Genomic DNA, 18,688 nt, shown 5'->3' on the forward strand with positions numbered 1-18,688 from the left:
AATATTATGTTTTCGAGCTTTCAGTTTAAGCATGAGATTTATGTTTTTATTAAGTCACTCACTAGGCTTCTAGCTCACATTTTCAAATGTTTTCATTTTCAGGTAGCAGTCAGATTCTTCAAGGTTGATCTTGCTGCTGCTTGCCACTGAAAAGCCCGACTTGTTCAGAAGAACTTGGGTTGATGGCTTGTTTATGTATATATGTTTTGAGAGGGACTAGGGCTTTGATAGGAATGTTTTGGGCCATTTGTTAATATTTTTCCGTAGATGTTAAGACATGGCTGTATGCATGTGTTTATGTATCTTTGTAGAACCTTAAGGGAGGCTTGCTGTATACGTATATCACTAATGTGTTGAACAGGTTGGTATTTAGAATAGAAAGCTTTGGTGGTGGGTACTGGCAGTAGGGTTAGTAACTACCACGGTCATATCCTCATCTAGATTAAAAGGGTAGTCTGGGAGGGGGTGTGACAAGTTGGTATCAGAGCATAAGATTTTGGGAATAAAAGGGAAAGTTCATGCATAAGTCTATGTCCCTAACATGGGTACATTGTATTAGATGAAATGTCGAGGCAAAGTGGCAAACAGAGTAAGCAGACAGGAGACAAGAATATTGACCCTACCAATAAGGGCCCGGAGATTTGAAAGAACGCACCGGGTGGGAAAAAGAAGGTGAATGACCCAGTGGGTCAGGAAACAACGTCTGAGGGAGAGTTTAGTACTCCCCAGGCAAGGGACAGTGAGGCAGTGGTAGGGCCTAAAGGCAGGGGATCTCGACCTTCAGTTGCAACTCAGACTAGTGGAAGCCAATTTAGGGGTACAAGTTAGCAGGGATCCAGGAAAAGGAAAATGAAACAAAACAAGAAACCAACGTGCCCTAGTTGTGGCAAGAGGCATCTTGGGGTATGCTATAATGGCAGAGGTGTATGTTTCCAATGTGGAAAACCAGGGCATTTCAAGAGGTACTGTCCCCAGGTGAACAGGGATGCCCCAATAGCACAACAAACAACCTTCCAAATAGTTAACCAACCAAAAGGCGCTAGGAATTGAGGTGAAGGGTCAAGTGGTGCCAAGTAGAAGAATGTTATAAGTCGACCCCAACGCACGGGTGAGTGTATGCCGTGACACACCAGGAGGTAGCGGAGTCTTCAGATGTTGTGATTGGTAATGTCATATTATGTGGACAGTCTGCATATGTTTTATTTGACCCTGGTTCCATACATTCATTTATATCTAGCATGTTTGCATCTAGTATAGATAGGTTGGTTGAGCCTATGCCTAAGAAGTTATTTATCTTTACCCCTTTGGGAGATGTGATAATAGTAGATAGATGTTATAATCATTGTGAGGTACTGATCAATGGTCAGGAACTTCTATGCTGATTTACTTCCTTTAGAGCCGTTGGAGTTTGATGCTATCCTGGGGATGGATTTTCTAAGTAAGTGTCGTGCTTCAGTAGACTGTTACAAAAAGAAGGTAGTGCTCAGAAAATCCAATGGTTAGGATGCAATGCTGAGAGGAATCAAAAGATTAACCGCGGGGGAATTTGATGTCGACAGTGAAAGCTTGGAAGCTGTTGAGCAAGGGATGTAAAGCCTATCTGGCTCACGTAGTGGTTGCTCAAGGAAAAGAGCTGAACCTAGAAAATGTCCCCATGGTAAATGAGTTCGGGATGCATTTCCTGAAGAACTATCAATATTATCACCCGACAGAGAGGTGGAGTTTACTTTTGACTTAATTCCAGGAACAACTCTTATATCGCAGGCACCGTGTAGAATGGCTCCAACTGAGTTGAAAGAATTAAAGGTTCAGCTGCAAGAGTTAATTGACAAGGGATACATTCGACCTAGTGTATCGCCTTGGGGAGCTTCGATATTGTTTGTGAGAAAGAAAGATGATGTACTTAGATTTTGTATCGACTATAGGCAGCTGAATAAGGTAACGATTAATAAATAAGGGTTACATTAGATCCAGTGTGTCACCTTGGGAGGCGTGGGTCTTCTATCAAGAAGAAAGACGGTACTCTTAGTTATGTATATAAGCGGTTGGACAATGTGACGATCAGGAACAAGTACCCATTGCCTGGTATAGGTGATCTATTTGATCAGTTAAAGGGAGCCACGATTTTCTCTAAATAGATTTGGGATCAGGTTACCACCAGTTGAAGGTAGAAGCGGATGTTCCAAAAACTACATTCAGGATGAGGTATGGACATTACGAGTTCCTAGTAATGCCATTTGGACTAACAAATACCTCTGCAGTATTTATGGATTTGGTGAACATGATATTTCATCCCTACTCGGATCAGTTCATGATAATCTTCATTGATGACATATTGGTGTATTCAAGTAGTAGGGAAGATCACGGGAACCATTTGAGGATAGTTTTGCCGACACTGTGAGAGAAACAGTTGTATGCCACATTCAACAAATGTGATTTCTTGTTAGACCAGGTTGTATTTCTTGGTCATATGGTTCCTGTAGCAGGAGTGAGTGACTCTAGATACTTTAAATGTTTTAAGTAAATTACTAAAGCCTATGAATGTTAACAATGCATGATTACTGAAAGCTATTTATGACAACTATTCTCAAATAGTTACCAAACAACGCACCTCACATTAATGTTGTATTTATGCTATGTTTTACAATGACCATGAGGATGCGTTAGTAAGGGATGTGTTTGGGCGACTAAGTTATTAAGAGATAAGAATATGCAAGTAAGTAAGTATAAATAGCTCAGTACTGAGGTACATGAAGAAGGTACTGAAGCTTAGACTAGAATGTGAATAACTCAGTACTGAAGCACATAGAGAACGTACTGAGGCCTTGCCCTAGAATTTGAATAGCTCGATATTGAAGGACATAGGAAAGGTATCTGAGCAATAGTACCTAAGGTATGACGGTCCTTGAACTAGAATTATACAATTAAGGAAAAAATTGTGATTGATAGTGTCGAGAACACTCCATGCTAGCCATGAATTGATGTTGAGGGATTGAATAAAGATTCTCTCTCAACTAAGAATGCAAGTTATGATTGTAGGAAGAGAACAAGAGGAGTTCCTTCCCAGTTAAGTAGTAAGGCAGTAAAGAATGATAAGGAGTGTGCAAAACGGCCACTCTAGACTAATAGACTAAGGCATAGTCTACCAAAATAGGAAAAGTATTATGTGATGTTTGATTTGTCAACAAGTGAAACCTGGAAGGCGAAGGCCAGTAGGATTACTCAATCCACTACCGGTACCTGAGTGAATGTCAGGAGTCACACAGGTAAACATAGACTTTTCACTAGAAATAGAATGTATAGTAGGTTTGCTCAGAGGTTGGTGGCAAACGTGAGGTCTATTCTAGTGAATTCAGAGAAAATGATGTAATCTAGAGAATGTCCTATTCAAATTAAAACTAAGAGGAGGGAAAAGATGAGCAACAGTGAGCTCAAAATGTACCAGGGGTACATTGAGTATAAAAGTAAGGAACAAAATGGTCAGCAGAAAAAAAAAAGAAAAAGGTCCAGACCTGCTGATGTTCCAGATCATAGCTCGAAATTTGAATTGTAACTGAGCTAGGGACTGGTACAGTTAAGAAAACCTTATGTATACAGTATGGTAAGCCATAGTTGGGAAATGTTATAGTAGAAAGAATTGTTTCTCCCAATTATGGATAGAAAGGACATCCTAAGAAGAGTGCTCTCGATTAGGTCGAGAAGTCTAGTTGACACAAATATTGATTTCACAACTAGCAATGTAATACAAAGGTATGATAACTGGAAGAGAATGTTCCAGTGGTATTGCTGAGAAATGGAAAAGAACCACCCTAGTAATAAATGAGTACTATGACTCAATGGAAAATGGAAGAGTCATCAGAGGATGTGACAAATACAGTGAACTGTGATGATGAAGTTGTTCACATGTACTAGTATTATTTACCATGAACAAAGTTAATATCAAAGTAGCGTAGTAAAAAGGGGGAAGAATAAAGAAAGAAGTAGGTTGTAAAGTTTACTACCAAAGGATGTTGTCAAAGTCTAAGTTATAAGTAGGTTCGAGCAAATTTCAACGACAAAATTTCTTTTAGGGGGGAAGAATTTGTAAGACCCGAACCCTAATTACTTTAAGAGTAAGTAATGTGATGTCTTCTAGTGAGTTAAATGAAGCCATGTTTTAGGAGGGATAGAGGATGGAAGGAAGAAGAAATAAGTTATTGTGTAGCTAAGTGTAAACCACGAATTCTAAGTTTCCTAAACAAACATGTTTAGCCAAAGGAATGATATATTAAATATGTAATAAGTGAAAATCCATGTTATTTATAGGAGTTATTAAGAAAGGAAAGGAAAAAATGTTAAATAAGGAAACTCACTTATTGGTTTGGCACGTGGCAGTTAATCCTTGAATTCGGGAGGCGGCAGGAAGATTAAAAGGGAAAAGGAAATTCGAAAGCTTGGTTTCTGCAATCTAAATCAGCAAATTTAGTGAAATCAGTGCTGTTTGAAAGCTGAGAGAACCTAGTTTTTGAGATTTTCTTGCTAGAGAAATATTGCAGAAGAAGAAAAACAAAAAGTGAGGAATTTTCAGAAGAGGTAGAATCATGGATTAATCAAGGCCTGAGGCGAAGATTATAAGCTCTAGGCCAAACTATAAGGAATGTTTTGCTGAAATTTTAAGGTAAGAAAGCTAATACAATTCTAAACATGTTTGTACAAGGAAGTTTCTTCAGAAGAGGGCTGGATTTTGAGTTATGAATTTTTGAAGTTGTAACAGAGAAGCTGTGCATAAGTAGACAGCTGCTTGGGAAGAACAAGCAAACAGCTCATATGAAGAATGAGTATCTCGCTTATGAAGGAAACCTCACTAATTTTTGTGCTGAGGATCTTGTTATTGAAGGAAATCTCGCTAATTTTGTGATGAGGATCTCGCTCTAGAAGAAAATCTCGTTAGAAATTGGGCTGAGTCTCGCTGGAAAGGTGAGTATCGCTAGGATGAAGGATCTCGCTAATGAGGAGGATCTCGCTCATAAGGATCTCGCTTATGAGAAGAATGCACTCATGATGAGTATCTTGCTAGTAAATCTGTCTTTGATGATGAAAGTTCCATTAGTAAATGAACTATTTGAGGTATTTTGCTAAGAATTCTAAGTAGTTAACTGAGAATTATGTCCTTTCAGGCCAAGAAGAGCTAGGAGAGGCGTATAACTCGTTAAGAGGCCTACGAGCTGGGAGGGACTATGTGATGATTTAATGTTTTAATGATTTAGAAACTATGATTTCTCTGAAGTTATTTCTCATGCTAAGTGTTTTAAATGAGGTGCCAAGCAACATATGTTTGAAGTTATTTCTCATGCTAAGCAAAGTTTGTTTTCCATGGAAATTGACACGATTTAAATATGTTATCTTGTCCAAATACTTTCAGCATGTTTTAGTAACTCCCTTTTCATGATGAACTAGTATGATGATTTGAGCACTAAGCCTTAGTGTTCAATTAAATTTTTGTGACTAGTTATATGATGGATGACAGAACTTAGTTAAGTATCTCATGTACGACATGTTATATGATTAGTTATATGATGACTAGTAATATGATGACTAGTTATATCATGGATGACTAGTTATATGATGGATGACTAGTTATTTAAGCACTAAGCCTTAGTATGATGTTTCAGCATGTTATATGATTTGAGCACTGAAAGTATCCTAGTTAAGTATCTCATGTACGACAGAACTGATGTACTATGCTTAAATACCTAAGGTTGTCAAAGTACATACATTGGTATTTTTAAATATAATGAAAAGAGTTACTGAAGGTAGGGAAGGTATACTAAAGAGTTTTCTATGTTATATTTGAAAACTATTCTTTTAATGCTCTTCGAGAACTTGATAGCTTAAGTAAGCCGGATACTAAAGGTAAGGAAGGTATCTGAATAAATTTATCGAAGGTGTTGACAGTACATAGAAAACACCACGTGCACATTGGTAATACAACATTGAAGGATTGAGCAAAAGGGTTCTCCCCGACTAAGGTTGACGTTGAGGGTTAGATCTAGTAGTTCACGCTCAACTAAGGATAAAGGGAGATCGAAGTATGGGTCTTCTAGGCCATATACCAGCAAAGGGAGGTCGAAGTATGGATCTCATAGGCCATATACCAGCAAGAGAGGCCGAAGTATGGGTCTCCTAGGCTATATACCAGCAAAGGGAGGCCGAAGTATTGGTCTCTTGGCTGGTAACAGACGTTGGGAGCTAGAGCGATGTATGCTCGTTTTCAAGTAAGGAATAATGATGTTTAATGGCAGTTTTAAAGGTTTTGTGTACACGTTTGCTTGGTACATTTTAGTTCCAGTATTATGTTTTCGAGCTTTCAGTTTAAGCATGAGATTTATGTTTTTATTCACTCACTCACTGGGCTTCTATCTCACATTTTCAAATGTTTTCCTTTTCAGGTAGCGGTCAGATTCCTCAAGGTTGATCTTGCTGCTACTTGCCACTGAAAAGCCCGGCTTGTTCAGAAGAACATAGGTTGATGGCTTGTTTATGTACACATGTTTTGAGAGGGACTAGGGCTTTGATAGGAATGTTTTGGGCCATTTGTGAATATTTTTCCATAGATTAAGACATGGTTGTATGCATGTGTTTATGTATCTTTGTAGAACCTCAAGGGAGGCTTGCTGTATGCGTATATCACTAATGTGTTGAACAGGTTGGTATTTAGAATAGAAGGATTTGGTGGTGGGTACTGGTAGTAGGGTTAGTAACTACCACGGTCATATCCTCATCAAGATTAAAAGGGTAATCTGGGAGGGGGTGTGACATATTGTTTCATTGCAAAACCAAATGACCGTAATGATGAATTTTATTCCAGGAATGACGATCAGCAGCCCAACACCGCAAGGTGGGCAAATCAACGCAATAAGTCAAAACATCGCAAGGTGTGCAACTTGCGGTGATGGACATGCGATGGAAGATTGTCCACAAAACCCAGATCCTATATAATTTGTAAAGAACAACCATTTTTACAACACCTACAACCCCGGGTGGAAAACCCACCCAAACTTTGCTTGGAAGAATCAACAACAAAGTTTTCAATCTGTGGCACAAAAAGAAGGGCCACCAGGGTTCTTTCAATGCAATAACGGTCAACAGAGAAACCAAACAAGTAACTCACAACAACCACCGCAATCTTCTTCCCTAGAAGGCATATTGAAGCAATATATAGAGAAAAATGAGACGATGCTTCAAAGTTAGGCTACATCCATCCGCAACCTTGAATCGCAAATGGGCAAGATTGGAAATGAGCTCAAGAGTAGACCGCAATGGGCGCTGCCAAGTTCAACCGAGCTTCCACGCAACCCAGGGGGTTCAGGTAAGGAGCAATGTTAGGTTATGACATTACGCAGTTGAAAGACTGTGGAGGGAGAAAAGAAGGAGCAGAACAGATCAACCTCCATTGCAATTGAACTTGTGAATGCGGTAATGCAAGAAGAAGAAAATGAAAATGAAGCAGTAGAACCTGAGGTTGCGTCAACCTTAAAGTCAAATGAAACAGGAACCATGAAAGTTCAGTTACCACCTTTCCCTCAGAGGCTAAAGAAGAAGAAAAACGAAGAGGTACAGTACCAACGCTTCCTATCTATGTTAAAGCAATTACATGTTAACATTCCTTTCAGTGAAGCGATTAAGAAAATGCCTGCCTATGCCAAGTTTCTGAAGAACATGGTAACCAAGAAAAGAGGCGCTGGAAAATTTGCCACGGTGGCATTAACGCAAAGTTCCAAATCTTTTATCCCACCGAAGATGGGCGATTATGGGAGCTTCACTATTCCTTTCACTATAGGAGGACTCTATATTAGGCAAGCCCTCTGTGACTTGGGGGCCAGCATAAATTTGATGCCACTGTCAATCTTTCGAAAAATAAATGTAGGACAACTTGTGCCCACATCCATGACTCTTCAACTGGCCGATAGGTCTCTTGTTCATCTAGAGGGTAAGGTGAAGGACGTGCTGATCACGATTGATAAATTTATTTTGCCAGCTAACTTCATCATCCTGAATTATGGGGCCGATAAAGATGTGCCCATCATTTTGGGGTGACCTTTCCTATCAACAGGTCGTGCTCAAATTGATGTGTATAAGGGCAAGATCACTTTGAGCATAAAACGGACAGAAGCTCAAATTTAATATAATACGTGCCATGAAATTTCCTAATGAGGAAGACCTGCCAGATTCGGAAGATGACGTGAATTTGGTTGAAGAAGAAATGTCTGATGAAGAGTATGAAGAAAAGGATGTCGACACATCCGTAGCTGCCTGCAATGTGATCGTAGCAAAAACAAACAAAGAAGAAGTATCGATCGTAACACAAGAAGCAGAGCCGAAGGAAGAAAGAAAAATAACGCAACCTTCTCTCGTTGAGCCACCAACCCTTGAATTAAAAACCCTACCAACACATCTGAAGTACACATTTTTGGGGTAGAATGAGAAGCTACCAGCGATAATTTCCTCCGCACTTAACGCAGATCAAGAGAATGCGTTAATGAGCATTCTCAAAAAGCATGTGCAAGAAATCGGTTGGATGCTCGCTGATATAAGAAGAATTAGCCCCACATACTGCATGCACCACATTCATCTTGAGGACGACCACAAAGCAACCATTGAGAATCAAGCAGACTTAATCCTGCGATGAAAGTGGTCGTCAAAAAGGAGATTATCAAGTGGCTAGATGTGTGGGCATTATCTATCCCATTGCAGATAGCACGTGGGTCAGCCCCGTGCAATGTGTGCCGAAGAAGGCAGAATGACAGTAGTCCCCAATGAGAACAATGAATTAATACCGCAAAGAACCATCAATGGATGGCGCATATGTATGGACTACCGCAAATTGAATGCGGCCACAAAGAAAGATCATTTCCCTTTGCCATTCATTGATCGAATGCTGAACAGACTAGCAGGGAATGATTTTTACTGCTTCTTGGATGGATATGTCGGATACAATCAAATCATGATAGCTTCTGAAGACCAAGACAAGACCACATTCACCTGCCCATATGGGACATTCCCTTTTCGACACATGCCGTTTGATCTCTGCAATGCGCTGAGCACGTTTCAGAGGTGCATGATGGCGATCTTTTCAGATTTTCTCCAAGACTCAGTGGAAATTTTATGAATGACTTCTTCGTTTATGGGAACACTTATGAAGTCTTCCTGGCCAATTTGGAGACAATTTTGAAAAGATGCAAAAAGACAAACCTGGTGCTTAACTGGGAAAAATGTCACTTCATGGTGACAGAGGGTATAGTGTTGGCACACAAGGTCTCTAGAGAAGGGTTGGAGGTGGACAAATTAAAGATTGACACAATCGTAAAGCTTCCATCTCCAACCAACGTGAAGGTAGTACGAAGCTTCCTTGGGCATGTCGGATTCTACAGACGATTTGTTAAAGACTTTTCTAAGATAACAAGACCATTGAGTGCGATACTAGAGGCAGACAGAAAGTTTGAATTTGAAAACAATTGCCTCAATGCATTTCGAATTTTAAAGGATGCGCTGATTACCGTACCCGTCTTAATTGTGCCGGATTGGACACTGCCGTTCGAAATCATGTGCGATGCAAGTGGGTATGCGATGGGAGCTGCGTTAGCACAAAGGAAGAAAAAAATTTTGCACCCCATCGCATATGCGAGTAAAACCCTGAACCTTGCTTAACTTAATTACATTACCATTGAAAAAGAGCTCCTGGCTGTGATTTTTATGTTGGAAAAATTTCGGGCATACTTGTTGGGAACCAAGGTACTCATTCATACTGATCACTCGACAATCAAATATTTGATGACAGAGAAGGATTTGATATCGAGATAATTGATCCTCCTTCAAGAATTTGATATCGAGATAATTGATCGAAAGGGGACAGAGAATCAAGTTGCGGATCACTTGTCTAGACTGAAGAATCCTGAGGTTGACCGCAATGAATCTGAAGTGAGTGTCGTGTTCCCGGACGAGAAGCTGTTTCACATAGAAGAACTGTCATGGTATGCGGACATCATTAACTATTTGGTCTGTGAACAATTTCTTGAAGATTACACCTACCATCAATGGAAGAAGCTCAAGAATGAATGCAAGCACTACTATTCGGATGAGTCGATTCCATATAAAAGAGGTGTAGACCAAATCATTCAATTATGCTTACCGGATGCTGCTTAACAACACATATTGTCATAGTGCCACGATTCACTTTATGGAGGGCACTTTGGAGGACAACACACTACAGCCAAAGTTTTGCAAAGTGGATTCTTTTGGCCTTTATTATTCAAGGATGCTACTGATTACGCAATGAAATGTGATCGGTATCAACACACTGGCAACATTTCATGGAAGAACGCGATGTCGATGAATACTATCTTGGAGCTGGAATTATTCGATGTATGGGAGATTGATTTCATGGGACCATTCCCTCCTTCAAACGGTAAGCACTATATTCTATTAGCCATTGACTATGTCTCCAAGTGGGTAGAGGCAATTGCATGTGCCACAAGTGATGCGGCAGTAGACTCCCAATTCCTAAAGAAAAACATTTTCACGTGGGAGTGCCATCATAAGTGATGAAGGATCACACTTTGTCAACCACCATATAAAGGAGCTACGAAAATACAATATCCTTCACAAAGTGGCCACCGCATACCATCCGCAAAAAATGGCCAGGCTGAAGTGTCCAACTGTGAAATTAAATTGATACTTGAAAAGGTAGTAAAACCTTCGCAGAAGGATTGGGCAGTGAAGCTTGATGATGAATTGTGGGCATATCGAACCGCATTTAAAACACCAATAGGTATGTCCCCCTATGTGTTGTATTTGGCAAGGCATGTCATTTGCCTTTGGAGTAGGAATATAAAGCATTGTGGGTGGTCAAGAAACTGAATTTCGATTTAAAGGAAGCAGGGGAAGCACGTAAATTGCAATTGGTCGAGCTAGAAGAATGGAGGAACAACGCATATGAAAATGCGAAGATTTATAAAGAGCGCACCAAGTGTTGGCATGATCAACGCATATGCGGTAAGAACCTCCAAGTCGTGCAAAAAGTCTTACTCTTCAATTCGAGATTGCGGCTCTTCTTGGGAAAATTAAAATCGCGCTTGTCCGGTCCCTTCATCATCAAGGAAATATTTCCCCATGGTGCGGTGGAACTGATCATCGAGGATGGCAGCCGAACATTTAAAGTTAATTGACAATGGATAAAGGCTTATTGTGGAGGAGATTTCCAGCCAGACAAGGCCACTGCAAAGTTGGAAAACCCGAACTACCTCTTACTCAACTCTTCAACATTTAGCTCTTCGTCATTTTGCTATTATCAGTTTTTCATTTCTTATTATATTTCTCTAAAAAAAAAAATCTCTTGTTGTTTTGTTTAAAATCAGTTGACCCTCTCTTTGTCTGTTTACAATAATTAAGGCATAGGATTGCGGAGATATCACCAGAAGAAGTAAATGATCTCATTACATCACCGCAATCCGCAGTAGCAAAGATCGCCGCAAGGATGGATGCATCAATATAATGCTGGCGACAGTGCAAATTTGGGTGTGTACTTTTCCTTATCTTTATTTCAAATTTTGTGCTATCACATTGCATTTTTCTTTTCAAAGTTTTATCATCGCATCCTTTTTTATTACCACAATCATTTAACAAGTAGATAAATTTAGTAGTTTACCGCATTCTGTTTCTTTGCCAAGTATGATTTCAATGATGAAAAATATGCTTCTATTTCTTTCGTATATATTATAGTCAACTTAATCTTAAGATAGTCACCTCATAAAATATTTCTAGAAGTTGGGGTTTGCTAGCTTTCTTTCAAACTCTCTTTACAACGTATTCTAGAACATCGCATAATTTATTTTATTCTTTTGGCAATTGGGACATTGCCGCATTTTAAATTTGGGGGTGAGGTATTTATTTTTCGACCTTGCTATTTTCAATTCTATAAAAAAGAAACATTTATGAGAATAACAACTCCACTGTCAACACAAAGGAGAAACCCATGTTGATAAGAGTTAAGTTGTGAAAGGCACTTACCCGTAGTTGAATGTTCGCATGACACACGGGGGAGCAAGCTAAAACGAAAGTAAGTTACCAGGATCAACGCATAAATCGATGACCGCAACTCCAATGCCAAATCGGTACGAGTTTTGTCTGAGAAAGAGTGCATTGCTCGTAGTTGGATGTCCGCATGACACCCGTGGGGGCAAGCCAAAATGAAGGCAAGGCACTTGGATCAGCACAAGGTCAGAAAAAAATAGCAATAAAGAAATTTTTTGTGCAAGGATAAATCTTTTGTCACCCCGGTAGAAAATTTTCTTTTTAAAATTAATCATGCGATGTTCCGAAATTTAGTAAAGTCCTTTTGAAAGTTAAACTCGCAGTACCTAGGTCTTAGAAATATTTTAAGAGTAGACTTGAATAAGACTTAAGAAAATTCTACTGTATAGGATTTGAATGAAGTATGCTTGAGAAATCTAGGAAAAGAACTTTGCGGTGCACTTGCTAAAGGAATCTTTAGCTTATTCTTGAGGACAAGCATTGTTTAAATTTGGGGGTGTGATAACGGGAAGAAATGCACGTTATCATAGTGCTAAGTTATTAAACAATGTTGGATTGCGTTGATGAAAAATAATAAATTGCATCCATTAAGCATAAAATCTATAATATTGCGGTCGCGTGCGTCAGCGTATTAGAATTATTGATTTTTGTATTTTTTATGCAGAATATGCATTAACACATTGCAGAGATTGCGATCATAGGAATTCATCGGTCAAGCGCAACTTCACCGCAAGACTTTGCATTAATTGGGCTCACAAATATTCACCCAAGAAGAATCACCGTAACATGGTGGGCGCATCCGGATGAAAGGACAATTAAGATCGATGGGACAGAAATTTGACAGCAGACGAATCCAAATTAAGTTAATAGCCGATAACGATCACAAAGTACATCCAGCTTTATCGGTGACAATTATCCGACGCATCAGTTAGGAATTAAAGCTGTCCCATCTATACAACTAGGAAAGAGAAGCCACCTTTCACCTTTTGATGCCCTATAAATACCAAGTGCATTCTTCAGATAAGTGGTTAAGCAGTTAATTAGTTCACCATTTTTAGTTCACGCCTCTGTCCATAGTTTTCTTTCACCTTTTTAAGGCGGACGCGAGGAAGAAGTTGTGCCGGTAGATCATTCCGGCAAGCTTGGGAGAGCACCAGAATCTACTAAGATGGAGAGATGGCTGACTCTTGCGGAAGAGGGAATATCTTTAGTTCAGAATATAGATTCCAGTGTAAAAAGCCTCGGTCAGCAAGGAATTGCTTCCAGGCTCTCTACCTTAACTTCCATTAGCATTTTGTACTTAACTTATATATAAGAATGGAATTTCGTTCTCTATATCTATTCACTCCTGTGATTCACGCATGAGTAGCTAAATTAGTTGAATGGGTTGAGAAGCATTTAGCTAGCACATTGAGGGAATATTCATTCTTTGTGATTATCTTGTTTATGTATGCTTCATTCGTCAATTAGAGATACTCGGGAGGGTAGTTTAAAGACAGGATCTAGACTTGGGAAGGTCAGGTCAGAATCTAGGTTTGGAAGAACCAGATTAGAACGCATAAACGAGAGATAGGCACTTAAGGATGAGCACTATTTGTTTCAACACATCGCATGCATCTTAGCAATAAGATATGATTGTATGTGGTCACCTTGCTTTCTTGCATTTTGCATCAACACATAGGACAAGACTAGAGACTTAGAAATAAGCTCTATGGACATTTTGCATGCAACACTTGCATCCTAGATTTAGGAGCATTGCATTTACATTGGAAAATGACTTGTTGTGCATGGTAGTAACATGATCGCATAGTCTGACGCATTCCCATGTAACGCTAGCTAAAGATCTTCTCAACTCGTTCATCGCATACACATTGGATCTATCAACGCAACTTTGTTTCTCAAATCCACCACATTTATTTATTTCTTGTTATCAACACAACAACAAACCAACCACTTCATTTATTTACCCAGTTACCACAAAGTTTTCTTAAGAAAATTATCAATGCAAACTATTTTCATAAGTCCCCGTGATCGACCCTAGACTTGCCAGGAAACTCAAGGGAATTTACACTTGAATTCCGCTGGGGAAACTTGAGTGCACAACGTAATTCCACCGACGCATTTCATCCATATTTCCATTCAATAAAATAACGCATCATCTACTCGATGGTATTTTTGTGAAATATTTGATGTTCGATGATGTTTGATGTCATACTCGATGCATACTGGCATACTTGATGTTGGTTGCTTGCTGATATTCGATGTGTTTTACCTAGTTCAAGGTGGTCTGAGTGGTTGATAACGGGCAGAAATGCACGTTATTACAATGCAAAATTATAAAACAATGCAAGATTGCGATGGTAAAAATATACAACATTGCATCCAAATGCATTAAGTTCAAAACATTGCGATCGCATGCGTCCATCGCATTAAAATAGCTAACTTATGTATTTTTGTGCAGAAAATGTGTTGGCACAAGGCGAAAATGCGATCCAGAGAAATTAATGTAAACCCCGTACTCCATTTTTCCTACGTAAGTGAGTAACAAGTGTGTTAAGTAAAATTATGAAAGGACGAAAAGAAAGTAGGCAGATGGAGGAAGAAAATTCTAAGTGTTAGAACTACTTAGTCAAAGGTGAGTTCTAGATAATATAACAAGTGAAAATTTGGCTAAGTGTAAGGTCAAAAAGGACCCATGTGTTAAGTTTTAGGAGACATTAACACATAAGATGAGAAGGCAACCATGCGTTTGTAAGGTTGGACACATGATTGGCCAAAGTATTTGTAACGGTAAAATTTGATCTTTATGATTTATGTCACACAACGCATGGATGATTATAATACAAGTTTATGATATATGTTACTACTTCTAGATGTATGCGTTATTAATGGAATGTTTGTAGTATGCTATGCATTGTCATAAGTTTCCTTGTGTTGAAACCAAGTATAATTTCACCACAAGTTTCTCGGAGTGATCCGAGATTGAACACAGGGATTGCATAGTTAATGCGTTACATTTGTGATATATACGATCGGGTTTTTTCAATTAATAAAAGAATGTGTGTTACAAGTATTTAAAATTGCGGTAAAGTAAAATATTGCGGTAAAGTAAAGTTACGGTAATAAAATAAAGTGCATAAAAGTAAACCTAAGCTATTATGACACAAGATACAGGATACTGATATATGATACTGAGTTTGAGGCTGACTGTGAAGATTATACAAAAGGTCGTGTTATGCGGTGGCAAGTCTTTATGCATGAAATAGAAATAGGAAGGGTAATTAATATAAACATTGCAAGTTTATTAATTGCATTAAAGATATAAATACGGTTCCACTTTCCCTTGGCGTACACCTCTCGGTGATGGCCGTGTTCCCACATCTCTGTGGTGAAACAGGGATGAACGTAATGAATGCAAGGTTGCTTCCATCTCTGAAAGTACTTCTCGCTTTAATTAACACATTCTTCTAACAGTCTCTTGACAGGAGGAATGGCATCTTCACTTCTGCTCTCACAGGTGAATATGCCGTCTAGCATTCTTTAGCTAAACATATTCATTTCTTTAGCACAGATTAATTTACTTGTTAGATTCATGCCAATTATCGAGGGATTAAGAAAACATCATGGAGAAAGCGATTAATGGAGGAACGGAAATAGATAGAAAGATGGAAATGAAAATGATCATGACATTCAATATTAATATTTAGCGTCTGATACATGGTGCGAATGATAGACTAAGAAGATGAATACAATTCATTATAAAGAGATAGAAACAAATACAGAAAAGTGCCAACGTTTTGACACAGATCTGGACAGCGAATTTGCTTGCCGGCATATGGAATGGATGAAGAGAAGAGCTTCCCTCTCAGGCTTGCTCGTCTAGTAGAAGTGACCTTGGTACAGAGCTTCAACGGTGGGGATATAAAGGATTTGCCTTGAGACTCACCTATCGGCCTTGTCTCTTAAATCTTCCCGGATCTTCTCCGATCAGGCTCTTCAAACTAGTCTCTCTCTCTTAATATACAAATATCAAAATATGCCCGTATCAAGTATATTTTCTCATAGAATTTTAGAGGTTATTTATAGGCTCAGCTTTAGCTCTCTGACTTGTGGACCCACTTTATTGTTATGGCAATTTTGGAAATGGTGGAGTGAATATTCCTTCTGTTATGCGATCAATCCCGTCAGAAATGCACAACGGTCAGCTGTACATGTGTCTGGATCCTCCACAAAAATTGCGTTGCTCTTTTTCATCTTCGATCGTTTGCCCGTATGCGATATTGTTTTTTTTTACCGCATACGGTTGAAGTTGCGTTGATCATTAGCTTTTGATTGATTGTCGCATGTGCTGTCATTGCGTTGATTGTCTATTCATTTCTGAATGATTGGTGCAATGCGACGTAGATGCGTTGTTCTTTTTATTTTGAGCCATGAACGGATGCGGTGACTTGGTTTCCTGCAAAACAGACTTGAAATATTATTTTCTACCATCGCAATGGTGTAAGTGGGTGTATTGATGATAAATTATAATTCTTGCACTTCTTAGCCAATTTCCATACAATCGACGCAACTTTCCTTTCTTTTGGCCGCAATATCTAAATAAAGCAGTATAAATAACTTGTATTTCTACAAGTTATCAATAATTGCAAGAGGCATTGCCAAGAGTTGCTCATGTGTTGAATATGCATGAGCGAGAGCGGAGAAAGAAAGACGTTGAGAGCAAGACGATGTGGCAAACGATTGTATAGTAAGTATGCGGCACTACACGATGAGATAGGCGATTATGTAGGTGGGCACTGGACGATCGTATAGCAAAGCAGGACACTGCACAATGTGGTAGGCGATCGTGTAGGCGGGCGTTTGGCGATCGTGTAGTAATTGCGCGGAGGTAAACGATGCTCATAGTAGCTAACCGATAGGCTATGTGCGAGATCATTGAGAGTGAGATCAGTGAGATCGCTGAGAGCGAGATCATTGAGAGCGAGACCGTTTGCTAAACGATTGAGCTAGATGATAGGTGCTGGGCGCTAGACGATACGAAGGATCTCGCTAAACGATAGTGCTATACGTTGGACGATAGTGTTAAGAAATGGGGCATTGACATTGTACGATCGACATCAGCACTAGACGATAAGCTACATGACAAGCATTAGACGGTAGACGTTGAATGCTAGACTATAGGCACTGGGCACTAGACGATGGGCGCTGGGGATTAGACGATGGAGTATGCGATGCACGCTAAATTTATATTATGAGGCGAAGGCGTAACGTGGGTTATGAAGGAAGGGATGGAAAAATAAATTAATTAAAGAAACTCACTAATAGGAATTGGCCAGAAGCACAAAGTGTTGGATGAGGTGGCAGTTTAACCCTTGAACAGGGGAGGCGGAAGGAAGTATAAAAGGGAGAGGAACTTCAGAAGCTCGGTTTTGGAAAATGACTTGAGCAAATTAAGTGAGATCAGTGTCGTTCGAAAGTTGGGAGAATCTAGTTTTTTAGGTTTTTTGTCGGAGAAAGATCTCACACAGAGAATAGCAAAAAGTGAAGAATTTGTAGAAGGGGCAGATTCTCTGATTAATTAGAGCCCAAAGTGAAGATTGGAAGCTCCCAGCCAAATTACAAGGAATTTGGGGCCAATATAATAAGGTAAGAAAGTTACTAAATTCTAAACAAGTTTGTAGAAGAAAGTTTCTTAAAAAGAGTACTGGATTTTGTGTTATGAATTTTTGAAATTGAAACAGGGAATCGATGCGTAAGCAAGCAGCTGCTTGGGAAGATTGAGCAGGCAGCTCACCATTGTGAGCGAGATAAGAAAATGAGTGAGAGCGAGAATGAGAGTGAGTTAAGGAAGAGGAGGATCTTACCAAGGATGAAGATCTCGCTGGTCTTGCATTGAATCTCGCTAGAAGTCACAAATCTTGCTGGAAAGTTACAAACCTCGCTGGAAGCGGTAAGTCTCGCTGATGAGGATGATCTTGCTCATAATGATCATCTTACTATTAATGTTGTTTTGTTGGTGAAAGTTTCATCAGTAAGTGAGCTACCTGAAGCTTTTGCTGAGAATTCTAAGGAATCTAACTGGGGATTATGTCCTTTAAGGGCAAGAAGAGCTAGGAGAGATATTTAAACCGTTTAAGAGCCCCGACGAGCTGTGAGTGACTAATAATTCTAAATGATAAAGTTTATGCTTTGCAAAGTTATTCTCATGCTAAGTTTTATGTGATTGCAAGCAACTTATTTCTATGATTGAAAGCATGACCAACGCATGAGGTTTACTAATGTATGAGTTTTCCAAGTATGTTTTCCATGTCTAACGCATGCTAATGGTTTTTACAAGCTAGTTCAACATGACTTAAGCCGAATTATTTTACAAAGTATGAAGTATGCGTTAGGATTATAGCTAAGGTTGAATGAAGCTTGCTGTACAATGTTTTAAATACCTAAGGTTGTCAAGGTATATGCATTGGTATTCCTAAACACAATGAAAAGGATACTGAAGGTAGGGAAGGTATCCTAAAGAGATTTCTATGCTATATTTTAAAGCTATTCTTTTTAATGCTCTTCGAGAACTTGATAGATTAAATGAGCTAGATACTGAAGATAAGGAAGGTATCTGAGT

Source organism: Benincasa hispida, chromosome 12 (genome assembly GCF_009727055.1).
Source record: "Benincasa hispida cultivar B227 chromosome 12, ASM972705v1, whole genome shotgun sequence".
Taxonomy (NCBI): Eukaryota; Viridiplantae; Streptophyta; class Magnoliopsida; order Cucurbitales; family Cucurbitaceae; genus Benincasa; species Benincasa hispida.